The sequence below is a fragment of the Leuresthes tenuis genome, unplaced genomic scaffold, assembly GCF_036924035.1.
Source record: "Leuresthes tenuis unplaced genomic scaffold, fLeuTen1.0.hap1 SCAF_6, whole genome shotgun sequence".
In the NCBI taxonomy this organism is placed as follows: domain Eukaryota; kingdom Metazoa; phylum Chordata; class Actinopteri; order Atheriniformes; family Atherinopsidae; genus Leuresthes; species Leuresthes tenuis.
The window spans coordinates 6274894-6287907 of record NW_027325360.1 but is presented as its reverse complement, the minus strand read 5'-3'; the positions used below and the strand labels follow the sequence as shown (position 1 = coordinate 6287907).

Below are 13014 nucleotides of genomic sequence, written 5' to 3'. Positions count from 1 at the left end.
AATATCAACATATTCATAACTAAGGATAAGAGGGGAGCCTCATCTGCTATTCTTGACATGCTGTAAAAGAAACGGCAAATGTTCTGCATCGTACAAAAAGGATCCCGCCCTACCTCCTATGAGCTGTCCCTAGGCACCACTCCGGAACTCTGTGGGAATGAATTTCCAGCAGATAATCTCTATTGTAAGGTCCTTTTCCAAGAGATTCTCAGATGCTGAGGTGTGAAACGGACTTTGGTAGAAACACTACTTTCCTCTGATGATGTTGATGTCCTCTGTTCGAAACATCAACATATTCATAACTATGGATAGGAGGGGAGCCTCATCTGCTATTCTTGACATGCTGTAAAAGCATCCCGCCCTACCTCCTATGAGCTGTCCATAGGCACCACTCCGGAAGTCTGTGAGAATGAATTTCCAGCAGATAATCTCTATTGTAAGGTCCTTTTTCGCAGATTTCCAAGAGATTCTCCAATGCTGAGGTGTGAAACGGACTTTGGTAGAAACACTACTTTCCCAAAGAATGAGTACTGATGGCAACATCAACATATTCATAACTATGGATAGGAGGGGAGCCTCATCTGCTATTCTTGACATGCTGTAAAAGAAACGGCAAATGTTCTGCATCGTACAAAAAGGATCCCGCCCTACCTCCTATGAGCTGTCCCTAGGCACCACTCCGGAACTCTGTGGGAATGAATTTCCAGCAGATAATCTCTATTGTAAGGTCCTTTTTCGCAGATTTCCAAGAGATTCTCCGATGCTGAGGTGTGAAACGGACTTTGGTAGAAACACTACTTTCCCAAAGAATGAGTACTGATGGCAACATCAACATATTCATAACTATGGATAGGAGGGGAGCCTCATCTGCTATTCTTGACATGCTGTAAAAGAAACGGCAAATGTTCTGCATCGTACAAAAAGCATCCCGCCCTACCTCCTTTGAGCTGTCCCTAGGCACCAGTCTACGTGCCGCCCAAAATCTGTTTGATATGCACAGCTTCAGTTTCCGTAGTGTAGTGGTTATCACGTTCGCCTAACACGCGAAAGGTCCTCAGTTCAAAACTGGGCGGAAACATTACTAGCTCCAAATCTCTTTATTTCATTCTTGTGTGAAGATTTATGACTGCACGTTACTGATGGCAATATCAACATATTCATAACTAAGGATAAGAGGGGAGCCTCATCTGCTATTCTTGACATGCTGTAAAAGAAACGGCAAATGTTCTGCATCGTACAAAAAGGATCCCGCCCTACCTCCTATGAGCTGTCCCTAGGCACCACTCCGGAAGTCTGTGGGAATGAATTTCCAGCAGATAATCTCTATTGTAAGGTCCTTTTCCAAGAGATTCTCCGATGCTGAGGTGTGAATCGGACTTTGGTAGAAACACTACTTTCCCAAAGATTGAGTACTGATGGCAACATCAACATATTCATAACTATGGATAGGAGGGGAGCCTCATCTGCTATTCTTGACATGCTGTAAAAGAAACGGCAAATGTTCTGCATCGTACAAAAAGGATCCCGCCCTACCTCCTATGAGCTGTCCCTAGGCACCAGTCCGGAACTCTGTGGGAATGAATTTCCAGCAGATAATCTCTATTGTAAGGTCCTTTTTCGCAGATTTCGAATAGATTCTCCGATGCTGAGGTGTGAAACGGACTTTGGTAGAAAAACTACTTTCCCAAAGAATGAGTACTGATGGCAACATCAACATATTCATAACTATGAATAGGAGGGGAGCCTCATCTGCTATTCTTGACATGCTGTAAAAGAAACGGCAAATGTTCTGCATCGTACAAAAAGCATCCCGCCCTACCTCCTTTGAGCTGTCCCTAGGCACCAGTCTACGTGCCGCCCAAAATCTGTTTGATATGCACAGCTTCAGTTTCCGTAGTGTAGTGGTTATCACGTTCGCCTAACACGCGAAAGGTCCTCAGTTCAAAACTGGGCGGAAACATTACTAGCTCCGAATCTCTTTATTTCATTCTTGTGTGAAGATTTATGACTGCACGTTACTTATGGCAATATCAACATATTCATAACTATGAATAGGAGGGGAGCCTCATCTGCTATTCTTGACATGCTGTAAAAGAAACGGCAAATGTTCTGCATCGTACAAAAAGCATCCCGCCCTACCTCCTATGAGCTGTCCCTAGGCACCAGTCTACGTGCCGCCCAAAATCTGTTTGATATGCACAGCTTCAGTTTCTGTAGTGTAGTGGTTATCACGTTCGCCTCACACGCGAAAGGTCCTCAGTTCAAAACTGGGCGGAAACATTGCTAGTTCCACTATTATTTATGTCATTCTCGTGTGAAGTTGTATGACTGCACGTTACTGATGGCAACATCAACATATTCATAACTATGGATAGGAGGGGAGCCTCATCTGCTCTTCTTGACATGCTGCAAAAGCATCCCGCCCTACCTCCTATGAGCTGTCCCTAGGCACCACTCCGGAAGTCTGTGGGAATGAATTTCCAGCAGATAATCTCTATTGTAAGGTCCTTTTCCAAGAGATTCTCCGATGCTGAGGTGTGAATCGGACTTTGGTAGAAACACTACTTTCCCAAAGATTGAGTACTGATGGCAACATCAACATATTCATAACTATGGATAGGAGGGGAGCCTCATCTGCTATTCTTGACATGCTGTAAAAGAAACGGCAAATGTTCTGCATCGTACAAAAAGGATCCCGCCCTACCTCCTATGAGCTGTCCCTAGGCACCAGTCTACGTGCCGCCCAAAATCTGTTTGATATGCACAGCTTCAGTTTCCGTAGTGTAGTGGTTATCACGTTCGCCTAACACGCGAAAGGTCCTCAGTTCAAAACTGGGCGGAAACATTACTAGCTCCGAATCTCTTTATTTCATTCTTGTGTGAAGATTTATGACTGCACGTTACTTATGGCAATATCAACATATTCATAACTAAGGATAAGAGGGGAGCCTCATCTGCTATTCTTGACATGCTGTAAAAGAAACGGCAAATGTTCTTCATCGTACAAAAAGCATCCCGCCCTACCTCCTATGAGCTGTCCCTAGGCACCAGTCTACGTGCCGCCCAAAATCTGTTTGATATGCACAGCTTCAGTTTCTGTAGTGTAGTGGTTATCACGTTCGCCTCACACGCGAAAGGTCCTCAGTTCAAAACTGGGCGGAAACATTGCTAGTTCCACTATTATTTATGTCATTCTCGTGTGAAGTTGTATGACTGCACGTTACTGATGGCAACATCAACATATTCATAACTATGGATAGGAGGGGAGCCTCATCTGCTCTTCTTGACATGCTGCAAAAGCATCCCGCCCTACCTCCTATGAGCTGTCCCTAGGCACCACTCCGGAAGTCTGTGGGAATGAATTTCCAGCAGATAATCTCTATTGTAAGGTCCTTTTCCAAGAGATTCTCCGATGCTGAGGTGTGAATCGGACTTTGGTAGAAACACTACTTTCCCAAAGATTGAGTACTGATGGCAACATCAACATATTCATAACTAAGGATAAGAGGGGAGCCTCATCTGCTATTCTTGACATGCTGTAAAAGAAACGGCAAATGTTCTGCATCGTACAAAAAGCATCCCGCCCTACCTCCTATGAGCTGTCCCTAGGCACCACTCCGGAACTCTGTGGGAATGAATTTCCAGCAGATAATCTCTATTGTAAGGTCCTTTTTCGCAGATTTCGAATAGATTCTCCGATGCTGAGGTGTGAAACGGACTTTGGTAGAAACACTACTTTCCCAAAGAATGAGTACTGATGGCAACATCAACATATTCATAACTATGAATAGGAGGGGAGCCTCATCTGCTATTCTTGACATGCTGTAAAAGAAACGGCAAATGTTCTGCATCGTACAAAAAGCATCCCGCCCTACCTCCTATGAGCTGTCCCTAGGCACCAGTCTACGTGCCGCCCAAAATCTGTTTGATATGCACAGCTTCAGTTTCCGTAGTGTAGTGGTTATCACGTTCGCCTCACACGCGAAAGGTCCTCAGTTCAAAACTGGGCGGAAACATTGCTAGCTCCACTATTATTTATGTCATTCTCGTGTGAAGTTGTATGACTGCACGTTACTGATGGCAACATCAACATATTCATAACTATGAATAGGAGGGGAGCCTCATCTGCTATTCTTGACATGCTGTAAAAGAAACGGCAAATGTTCTGCATCGTACAAAAAGAATCCCGCCCTACCTCCTATGAGCTGTCCCTAGGCACCACTCCGGAACTCTGTGGGAATGAATTTCCAGCAGATAATCTCTATTGTAAGGTCCTTTTCCAAAAGATTCTCAGATGCTGAGGTGTGAAACGGACTTTGGTAGAAACACTACTTTCCCAAAGATTGAGTACTGATGGCAACATCAACATATTCATAACTATGGCTAGGAGGGGAGCCTCATCTGCTATTCTTGACATGCTGTAAAAGAAACGGCAAATGTTCTGCATCGTACAAAAAGGATCCCGCCCTACCTCCTATGAGCTGTCCCTAGGCACCAGTCTACGTGCCGCCCAAAATCTGTTTGATATGCACAGCTTCAGTTTCCGTAGTGTAGTGGTTATCACGTTCGCCTAACACGCGAAAGGTCCTCAGTTCAAAACTGGGCGGAAACATTACTAGCTCCGAATCTCTTTATTTCATTCTTGTGTGAAGATTTATGACTGCACGTTACTGATGGCAATATCAACATATTCATAACTAAGGATAAGAGGGGAGCCTCATCTGCTATTCTTGACATGCTGTAAAAGAAATGGCAAATGTTCTGCATCGTACAAAAAGCATCCCGCCCTACCTCCTATGAGCTGTCCCTAGGCACCACTCCGGAACTCTGTGGGAATGAATTTCCAGCAGATAATCTCTATTGTAAGGTCCTTTTTCGCAGATTTCGAATAGATTCTCCGATGCTGAGGTGTGAAACGGACTTTGGTAGAAACACTACTTTCCCAAAGAATGAGTACTGATGGCAACATCAACATATTCATAACTATGAATAGGAGGGGAGCCTCATCTGCTATTCTTGACATGCTGTAAAAGAAACGGCAAATGTTCTGCATCGTACAAAAAGCATCCCGCCCTACCTCCTATGAGCTGTCCCTAGGCACCAGTCTACGTGCCGCCCAAAATCTGTTTGATATGCACAGCTTCAGTTTCCGTAGTGTAGTGGTTATCACGTTCGCCTCACACGCGAAAGGTCCTCAGTTCAAAACTGGGCGGAAACATTGCTAGCTCCACTATTATTTATGTCATTCTCGTGTGAAGTTGTATGACTGCACGTTACTGATGGCAACATCAACATATTCATAACTATGAATAGGAGGGGAGCCTCATCTGCTATTCTTGACATGCTGTAAAAGAAACGGCAAATGTTCTGCATCGTACAAAAAGAATCCCGCCCTACCTCCTATGAGCTGTCCCTAGGCACCACTCCGGAACTCTGTGGGAATGAATTTCCAGCAGATAATCTCTATTGTAAGGTCCTTTTCCAAAAGATTCTCAGATGCTGAGGTGTGAAACGGACTTTGGTAGAAACACTACTTTCCCAAAGATTGAGTACTGATGGCAACATCAACATATTCATAACTATGGATAGGAGGGGAGCCTCATCTGCTATTCTTGACATGCTGTAAAAGAAACGGCAAATGTTCTGCATCGTACAAAAAGGATCCCGCCCTACCTCCTATGAGCTGTCCCTAGGCACCAGTCTACGTGCCTTCCAAAATCTGTTTGATATGCACAGCTTCAGTTTCCGTAGTGTAGTGGTTATCACGTTCGCCTAACACGCGAAAGGTCCTCAGTTCAAAACTGGGCGGAAACATTACTAGCTCCGAATCTCTTTATTTCATTCTTGTGTGAAGATTTATGACTGCACGTTACTGATGGCAATATCAACATATTCATAACTAAGGATAAGAGGGGAGCCTCATCTGCTATTCTTGACATGCTGTAAAAGAAACGGCAAATGTTCTTCATCGTACAAAAAGCATCCCGCCCTACCTCCTATGAGCTGTCCCTAGGCACCAGTCTACGTGCCGCCCAAAATCTGTTTGATATGCACAGCTTCAGTTTCTGTAGTGTAGTGGTTATCACGTTCGCCTCACACGCGAAAGGTCCTCAGTTCAAAACTGGGCGGAAACATTGCTAGTTCCACTATTATTTATGTCATTCTCGTGTGAAGTTGTATGACTGCACGTTACTGATGGCAACATCAACATATTCATAACTATGGATAGGAGGGGAGCCTCATCTGCTCTTCTTGACATGCTGCAAAAGCATCCCGCCCTACCTCCTATGAGCTGTCCCTAGGCACCACTCCGGAAGTCTGTGGGAATGAATTTCCAGCAGATAATCTCTATTGTAAGGTCCTTTTCCAAGAGATTCTCCGATGCTGAGGTGTGAATCGGACTTTGGTAGAAACACTACTTTCCCAAAGATTGAGTACTGATGGCAACATCAACATATTCATAACTAAGGATAAGAGGGGAGCCTCATCTGCTATTCTTGACATGCTGTAAAAGAAACGGCAAATGTTCTGCATCGTACAAAAAGCATCCCGCCCTACCTCCTATGAGCTGTCCCTAGGCACCACTCCGGAACTCTGTGGGAATGAATTTCCAGCAGATAATCTCTATTGTAAGGTCCTTTTTCGCAGATTTCGAATAGATTCTCCGATGCTGAGGTGTGAAACGGACTTTGGTAGAAACACTACTTTCCCAAAGAATGAGTACTGATGGCAACATCAACATATTCATAACTATGAATAGGAGGGGAGCCTCATCTGCTATTCTTGACATGCTGTAAAAGAAACGGCAAATGTTCTGCATCGTACAAAAAGCATCCCGCCCTACCTCCTATGAGCTGTCCCTAGGCACCAGTCTACGTGCCGCCCAAAATCTGTTTGATATGCACAGCTTCAGTTTCCGTAGTGTAGTGGTTATCACGTTCGCCTCACACGCGAAAGGTCCTCAGTTCAAAACTGGGCGGAAACATTGCTAGCTCCACTATTATTTATGTCATTCTCGTGTGAAGTTGTATGACTGCACGTTACTGATGGCAACATCAACATATTCATAACTATGAATAGGAGGGGAGCCTCATCTGCTATTCTTGACATGCTGTAAAAGAAACGGCAAATGTTCTGCATCGTACAAAAAGAATCCCGCCCTACCTCCTATGAGCTGTCCCTAGGCACCACTCCGGAACTCTGTGGGAATGAATTTCCAGCAGATAATCTCTATTGTAAGGTCCTTTTCCAAAAGATTCTCAGATGCTGAGGTGTGAAACGGACTTTGGTAGAAACACTACTTTCCCAAAGATTGAGTACTGATGGCAACATCAACATATTCATAACTATGGCTAGGAGGGGAGCCTCATCTGCTATTCTTGACATGCTGTAAAAGAAACGGCAAATGTTCTGCATCGTACAAAAAGGATCCCGCCCTACCTCCTATGAGCTGTCCCTAGGCACCAGTCTACGTGCCGCCCAAAATCTGTTTGATATGCACAGCTTCAGTTTCCGTAGTGTAGTGGTTATCACGTTCGCCTAACACGCGAAAGGTCCTCAGTTCAAAACTGGGCGGAAACATTACTAGCTCCGAATCTCTTTATTTCATTCTTGTGTGAAGATTTATGACTGCACGTTACTGATGGCAATATCAACATATTCATAACTAAGGATAAGAGGGGAGCCTCATCTGCTATTCTTGACATGCTGTAAAAGAAATGGCAAATGTTCTGCATCGTACAAAAAGCATCCCGCCCTACCTCCTATGAGCTGTCCCTAGGCACCACTCCGGAACTCTGTGGGAATGAATTTCCAGCAGATAATCTCTATTGTAAGGTCCTTTTTCGCAGATTTCGAATAGATTCTCCGATGCTGAGGTGTGAAACGGACTTTGGTAGAAACACTACTTTCCCAAAGAATGAGTACTGATGGCAACATCAACATATTCATAACTATGAATAGGAGGGGAGCCTCATCTGCTATTCTTGACATGCTGTAAAAGAAACGGCAAATGTTCTGCATCGTACAAAAAGCATCCCGCCCTACCTCCTATGAGCTGTCCCTAGGCACCAGTCTACGTGCCGCCCAAAATCTGTTTGATATGCACAGCTTCAGTTTCCGTAGTGTAGTGGTTATCACGTTCGCCTCACACGCGAAAGGTCCTCAGTTCAAAACTGGGCGGAAACATTGCTAGCTCCACTATTATTTATGTCATTCTCGTGTGAAGTTGTATGACTGCACGTTACTGATGGCAACATCAACATATTCATAACTATGAATAGGAGGGGAGCCTCATCTGCTATTCTTGACATGCTGTAAAAGAAACGGCAAATGTTCTGCATCGTACAAAAAGAATCCCGCCCTACCTCCTATGAGCTGTCCCTAGGCACCACTCCGGAACTCTGTGGGAATGAATTTCCAGCAGATAATCTCTATTGTAAGGTCCTTTTCCAAAAGATTCTCAGATGCTGAGGTGTGAAACGGACTTTGGTAGAAACACTACTTTCCCAAAGATTGAGTACTGATGGCAACATCAACATATTCATAACTATGGATAGGAGGGGAGCCTCATCTGCTATTCTTGACATGCTGTAAAAGAAACGGCAAATGTTCTGCATCGTACAAAAAGGATCCCGCCCTACCTCCTATGAGCTGTCCCTAGGCACCAGTCTACGTGCCTTCCAAAATCTGTTTGATATGCACAGCTTCAGTTTCCGTAGTGTAGTGGTTATCACGTTCGCCTAACACGCGAAAGGTCCTCAGTTCAAAACTGGGCGGAAACATTACTAGCTCCGAATCTCTTTATTTCATTCTTGTGTGAAGATTTATGACTGCACGTTACTGATGGCAATATCAACATATTCATAACTAAGGATAAGAGGGGAGCCTCATCTGCTATTCTTGACATGCTGTAAAAGAAATGGCAAATGTTCTGCATCGTACAAAAAGCATCCCGCCCTACCTCCTATGAGCTGTCCCTAGGCACCAGTCTACGTGCCGCCCAAAATCTGTTTGATATGCACAGCTTCAGTTTCCGTAGTGTAGTGGTTATCACGTTCGCCTCACACGCGAAAGGTCCTCAGTTCAAAACTGGGCGGAAACATTGCTAGTTCCACTATTATTTATGTCATTCTCGTGTGAAGTTGTATGACTGCACGTTACTGATGGCAACATCAACATATTCATAACTATGGATAGGAGGGGAGCCTCATCTGCTCTTCTTGACATGCTGCAAAAGCATCCCGCCCTACCTCCTATGAGCTGTCCCTAGGCACCACTCCGGAAGTCTGTGGGAATGAATTTCCAGCAGATAATCTCTATTGTAAGGTCCTTTTCCAAGAGATTCTCCGATGCTGAGTTGTGAATCGGACTTTGGTAGAAACACTACTTTCCCAAAGATTGAGTACTGATGGCAACATCAACATATTCATAACTATGGATAGGAGGGGAGCCTCATCTGCTATTCTTGACATGCTGTAAAAGAAATGGCAAATGTTCTGCATCGTACAAAAAGCATCCCGCCCTACCTCCTATGAGCTGTCCCTAGGCACCAGTCTACGTGCCGCCCAAAATCTGTTTGATATGCACAGCTTCACTTTCCGTAGTGTAGTGGTTATCACGTTCGCCTAACACGCGAAAGGTCCTCAGTTCAAAACTGGGCGGAAACATTCTAGCTCCACTATTATTTATGTCATTCTCGTGTGAAGTTGTATGACTGCACGTTACTGATGGCAACATCAACATATTCATAACTATGGATAGGAGGGGAGCCTCATCTGCTCTTCTTGACATGCTGCAAAAGCATCCCGCCCTACCTCCTATGAGCTGTCCCTAGGCACCACTCCGGAAGTCTGTGGGAATGAATTTCCAGCAGATAATCTCTATTGTAAGGTCCTTTTCCAAGAGATTCTCCGATGCTGAGGTGTGAATCGGACTTTGGTAGAAACACTACTTTCCCAAAGATTGAGTACTGATGGCAACATCAACATATTCATAACTATGGATAGGAGGGGAGCCTCATCTGCTATTCTTGACATGCTGTAAAAGAAACGGCAAATGTTCTGCATCGTACAAAAAGCATCCCGCCCTACCTCTTATGAGCTGTCCCTAGGCACCACTCTAGGTGCCGCCCAAAATCTGTTTGATATGCAAAGCTTCAGTTTCCGTAGTGTAGTGGTTATCACGTTCGCCTCACACGCGAAAGGTCCTCAGTTCAAAACTGGGCGGAAACATTACTAGCTCCGAATCTCTTTATTTCATTCTTGTGTGAAGATTTATGACTGCACGTTACTGATGGCAATATCAACATATTCATAACTAAGGATAAGAGGGGAGCCTCATCTGCTATTCTTGACATGCTGTAAAAGAAACGGCAAATGTTCTGCATCGTACAAAAAGCATCCCGCCCTACCTCCTATGAGCTGTCCCTAGGCACCAGTCTACGTGCCGCCCAAAATCTGTTTGATATGCACAGCTTCAGTTTCCGTAGTGTAGTGGTTATCACGTTCGCCTCACACGCGAAAGGTCCTCAGTTCAAAACTGGGCGGAAACATTGCTAGCTCCACTATTATTTATGTCATTCTCGTGTGAAGTTGTATGACTGCACGTTACTGATGGCAATATCAACATATTCATAACTAAGGATAAGAGGGGAGCCTCATCTGCTATTCTTGACATGCTGTAAAAGAAACGGCAAATGTTCTGCATCGTACAAAAAGGATCCCGCCCTACCTCCTATGAGCTGTCCCTAGGCACCACTCCGGAAGTCTGTGGGAATGAATTTCCAGCAGATAATCTCTATTGTAAGGTCCTTTTCCAAGAGATTCTCCGATGCTGAGGTGTGAATCGGACTTTGGTAGAAACACTACTTTCCCAAAGATTGAGTACTGATGGCAACATCAACATATTCATAACTATGGATAGGAGGGGAGCCTCATCTGCTATTCTTGACATGCTGTAAAAGAAATGGCAAATGTTCTGCATCGTACAAAAAGCATCCCGCCCTACCTCCTATGAGCTGTCCCTAGGCACCAGTCTACGTGCCGCCCAAAATCTGTTTGATATGCACAGCTTCAGTTTCCGTAGTGTAGTGGTTATCACGTTCGCCTAACACGCGAAAGGTCCTCAGTTCAAAACTGGGCGGAAACATTACTAGCTCCGAATCTCTTTATTTCATTCTTGTGTGAAGATTTATGACTGCACGTTACTGATGGCAATATCAACATATTCATAACTAAGGATAAGAGGGGAGCCTCATCTGCTATTCTTGACATGCTGTAAAAGAAACGGCAAATGTTCTGCATCGTACAAAAAGGATCCCGCCCTACCTCCTATGAGCTGTCCCTAGGCACCACTCCGGAACTCTGTGGGAATGAATTTCCAGCAGATAATCTCTATTGTAAGGTCCTTTTTCGCAGATTTCGAATAGATTCTCCGATGCTGAGGTGTGAAACGGACTTTGGTAGAAACACTACTTTCCCAAAGAATGAGTACTGATGGCAACATCAACATATTCATAACTATGAATAGGAGGGGAGCCTCATCTGCTATTCTTGACATGCTGTAAAAGAAACGGCAAATGTTCTGCATCGTACAAAAAGCATCCCGCCCTACCTCCTATGAGCTGTCCCTAGGCACCAGTCTACGTGCCGCCCAGAATCTGTTTGATATGCACAGCTTCAGTTTCCGTAGTGTAGTGGTTATCACGTTCGCCTAACACGCGAAAGGTCCTCAGTTCAAAACTGGGCGGAAACATTCTAGCTCCACTATTATTTATGTCATTCTCGTGTGAAGTTGTATGACTGCACGTTACTGATGGCAACATCAACATATTCATAACTATGGATAGGAGGGGAGCCTCATCTGCTCTTCTTGACATGCTGTAAAAGCATCCCGCCCTACCTCCTATGAGCTGTCCCTAGGCACCACTCCGGAAGTCTGTGGGAATGAATTTCCAGCAGATAATCTCTATTGTAAGGTCCTTTTCCAAGAGATTCTCCGATGCTGAGGTGTGAATCGGACTTTGGTAGAAACACTACTTTCCCAAAGATTGAGTACTGATGGCAACATCAACATATTCATAACTATGGATAGGAGGGGAGCCTCATCTGCTATTCTTGACATGCTGTAAAAGAAATGGCAAATGTTCTGCATCGTACAAAAAGCATCCCGCCCTACCTCCTATGAGCTGTCCGTAGGCACCAGTCTACGTGCCGCCCAAAATCTGTTTGATATGCACAGCTTCAGTTTCCGTAGTGTAGTGGTTATCACGTTCGCCTAACACGCGAAAGGTCCTCAGTTCAAAACTGGGCGGAAACATTACTAGCTCCGAATCTCTTTATTTCATTCTTGTGTGAAGATTTATGACTGCACGTTACTGATGGCAATATCAACATATTCATAACTAAGGATAAGAGGGGAGCCTCATCTGCTATTCTTGACATGCTGTAAAAGAAACGGCAAATGTTCTGCATCGTACAAAAAGGATCCCGCCCTACCTCCTATGAGCTGTCCCTAGGCACCACTCCGGAACTCTGTGGGAATGAATTTCCAGCAGATAATCTCTATTGTAAGGTCCTTTTTCGCAGATTTCGAATAGATTCTCCGATGCTGAGGTGTGAAACGGACTTTGGTAGAAACACTACTTTCCCAAAGAATGAGTACTGATGGCAACATCAACATATTCATAACTATGAATAGGAGGGGAGCCTCATCTGCTATTCTTGACATGCTGTAAAAGAAATTGCAAATGTTCTGCATCGTACAAAAAGCATCCCGCCCTACCTCCTATGAGCTGTCCCTAGGCACCAGTCTACGTGCCGCCCAAAATCTGTTTGATATGCACAGCTTCAGTTTCCGTAGTGTAGTGGTTATCACGTTCGCCTCACACGCGAAAGGTCCTCAGTTCAAAACTGGGCGGAAACATTTCTAGCTCCACTATTATTTATGTCATTCTCGTGTGAAGTTGTATGACTGCACGTTACTGATGGCAACATCAACATATTCATAACTATG

General features: G+C 44.5%; 21 non-coding genes across 21 annotated transcripts; all 21 read left to right on the top strand.

Annotated features, from left to right (window-relative positions):
* Nucleotides 1–1005: 1005 nt before the first annotated feature.
* Nucleotides 1006–1078, top strand: trnav-aac (transfer RNA valine (anticodon AAC)). The gene has a single exon. It is a non-coding gene; the product is annotated as a tRNA-Val (tRNA).
* An 809-nt stretch (nucleotides 1079–1887) lies between these two features.
* On the top strand, nucleotides 1888–1960 carry trnav-aac (transfer RNA valine (anticodon AAC)). The gene has a single exon. It is a non-coding gene; the product is annotated as a tRNA-Val (tRNA).
* Nucleotides 1961–2207: 247 nt separating this feature from the next.
* trnav-cac (transfer RNA valine (anticodon CAC)) lies at nucleotides 2208–2280 on the top strand. The gene has a single exon. It is a non-coding gene; the product is annotated as a tRNA-Val (tRNA).
* Nucleotides 2281–2772: 492 nt separating this feature from the next.
* trnav-aac (transfer RNA valine (anticodon AAC)) lies at nucleotides 2773–2845 on the top strand. The gene has a single exon. It is a non-coding gene; the product is annotated as a tRNA-Val (tRNA).
* A 247-nt stretch (nucleotides 2846–3092) lies between these two features.
* Nucleotides 3093–3165, top strand: trnav-cac (transfer RNA valine (anticodon CAC)). The gene has a single exon. It is a non-coding gene; the product is annotated as a tRNA-Val (tRNA).
* A 778-nt stretch (nucleotides 3166–3943) lies between these two features.
* On the top strand, nucleotides 3944–4016 carry trnav-cac (transfer RNA valine (anticodon CAC)). The gene has a single exon. It is a non-coding gene; the product is annotated as a tRNA-Val (tRNA).
* Nucleotides 4017–4539: 523 nt separating this feature from the next.
* trnav-aac (transfer RNA valine (anticodon AAC)) lies at nucleotides 4540–4612 on the top strand. Its single transcript has one exon. It is a non-coding gene; the product is annotated as a tRNA-Val (tRNA).
* A 533-nt stretch (nucleotides 4613–5145) lies between these two features.
* On the top strand, nucleotides 5146–5218 carry trnav-cac (transfer RNA valine (anticodon CAC)). Its single transcript has one exon. It is a non-coding gene; the product is annotated as a tRNA-Val (tRNA).
* Nucleotides 5219–5741: 523 nt separating this feature from the next.
* On the top strand, nucleotides 5742–5814 carry trnav-aac (transfer RNA valine (anticodon AAC)). The gene has a single exon. It is a non-coding gene; the product is annotated as a tRNA-Val (tRNA).
* Nucleotides 5815–6061: 247 nt separating this feature from the next.
* Nucleotides 6062–6134, top strand: trnav-cac (transfer RNA valine (anticodon CAC)). The gene has a single exon. It is a non-coding gene; the product is annotated as a tRNA-Val (tRNA).
* A 778-nt stretch (nucleotides 6135–6912) lies between these two features.
* Nucleotides 6913–6985, top strand: trnav-cac (transfer RNA valine (anticodon CAC)). The gene has a single exon. It is a non-coding gene; the product is annotated as a tRNA-Val (tRNA).
* Nucleotides 6986–7508: 523 nt separating this feature from the next.
* trnav-aac (transfer RNA valine (anticodon AAC)) lies at nucleotides 7509–7581 on the top strand. Its single transcript has one exon. It is a non-coding gene; the product is annotated as a tRNA-Val (tRNA).
* Nucleotides 7582–8114: 533 nt separating this feature from the next.
* Nucleotides 8115–8187, top strand: trnav-cac (transfer RNA valine (anticodon CAC)). Its single transcript has one exon. It is a non-coding gene; the product is annotated as a tRNA-Val (tRNA).
* A 523-nt stretch (nucleotides 8188–8710) lies between these two features.
* trnav-aac (transfer RNA valine (anticodon AAC)) lies at nucleotides 8711–8783 on the top strand. Its single transcript has one exon. It is a non-coding gene; the product is annotated as a tRNA-Val (tRNA).
* A 247-nt stretch (nucleotides 8784–9030) lies between these two features.
* On the top strand, nucleotides 9031–9103 carry trnav-cac (transfer RNA valine (anticodon CAC)). The gene has a single exon. It is a non-coding gene; the product is annotated as a tRNA-Val (tRNA).
* Nucleotides 9104–10159: 1056 nt separating this feature from the next.
* Nucleotides 10160–10232, top strand: trnav-cac (transfer RNA valine (anticodon CAC)). The gene has a single exon. It is a non-coding gene; the product is annotated as a tRNA-Val (tRNA).
* Nucleotides 10233–10479: 247 nt separating this feature from the next.
* On the top strand, nucleotides 10480–10552 carry trnav-cac (transfer RNA valine (anticodon CAC)). Its single transcript has one exon. It is a non-coding gene; the product is annotated as a tRNA-Val (tRNA).
* Nucleotides 10553–11075: 523 nt separating this feature from the next.
* Nucleotides 11076–11148, top strand: trnav-aac (transfer RNA valine (anticodon AAC)). The gene has a single exon. It is a non-coding gene; the product is annotated as a tRNA-Val (tRNA).
* A 533-nt stretch (nucleotides 11149–11681) lies between these two features.
* trnav-aac (transfer RNA valine (anticodon AAC)) lies at nucleotides 11682–11754 on the top strand. The gene has a single exon. It is a non-coding gene; the product is annotated as a tRNA-Val (tRNA).
* Nucleotides 11755–12245: 491 nt separating this feature from the next.
* On the top strand, nucleotides 12246–12318 carry trnav-aac (transfer RNA valine (anticodon AAC)). The gene has a single exon. It is a non-coding gene; the product is annotated as a tRNA-Val (tRNA).
* Nucleotides 12319–12851: 533 nt separating this feature from the next.
* On the top strand, nucleotides 12852–12924 carry trnav-cac (transfer RNA valine (anticodon CAC)). The gene has a single exon. It is a non-coding gene; the product is annotated as a tRNA-Val (tRNA).
* Nucleotides 12925–13014: the final 90 nt, after the last annotated feature.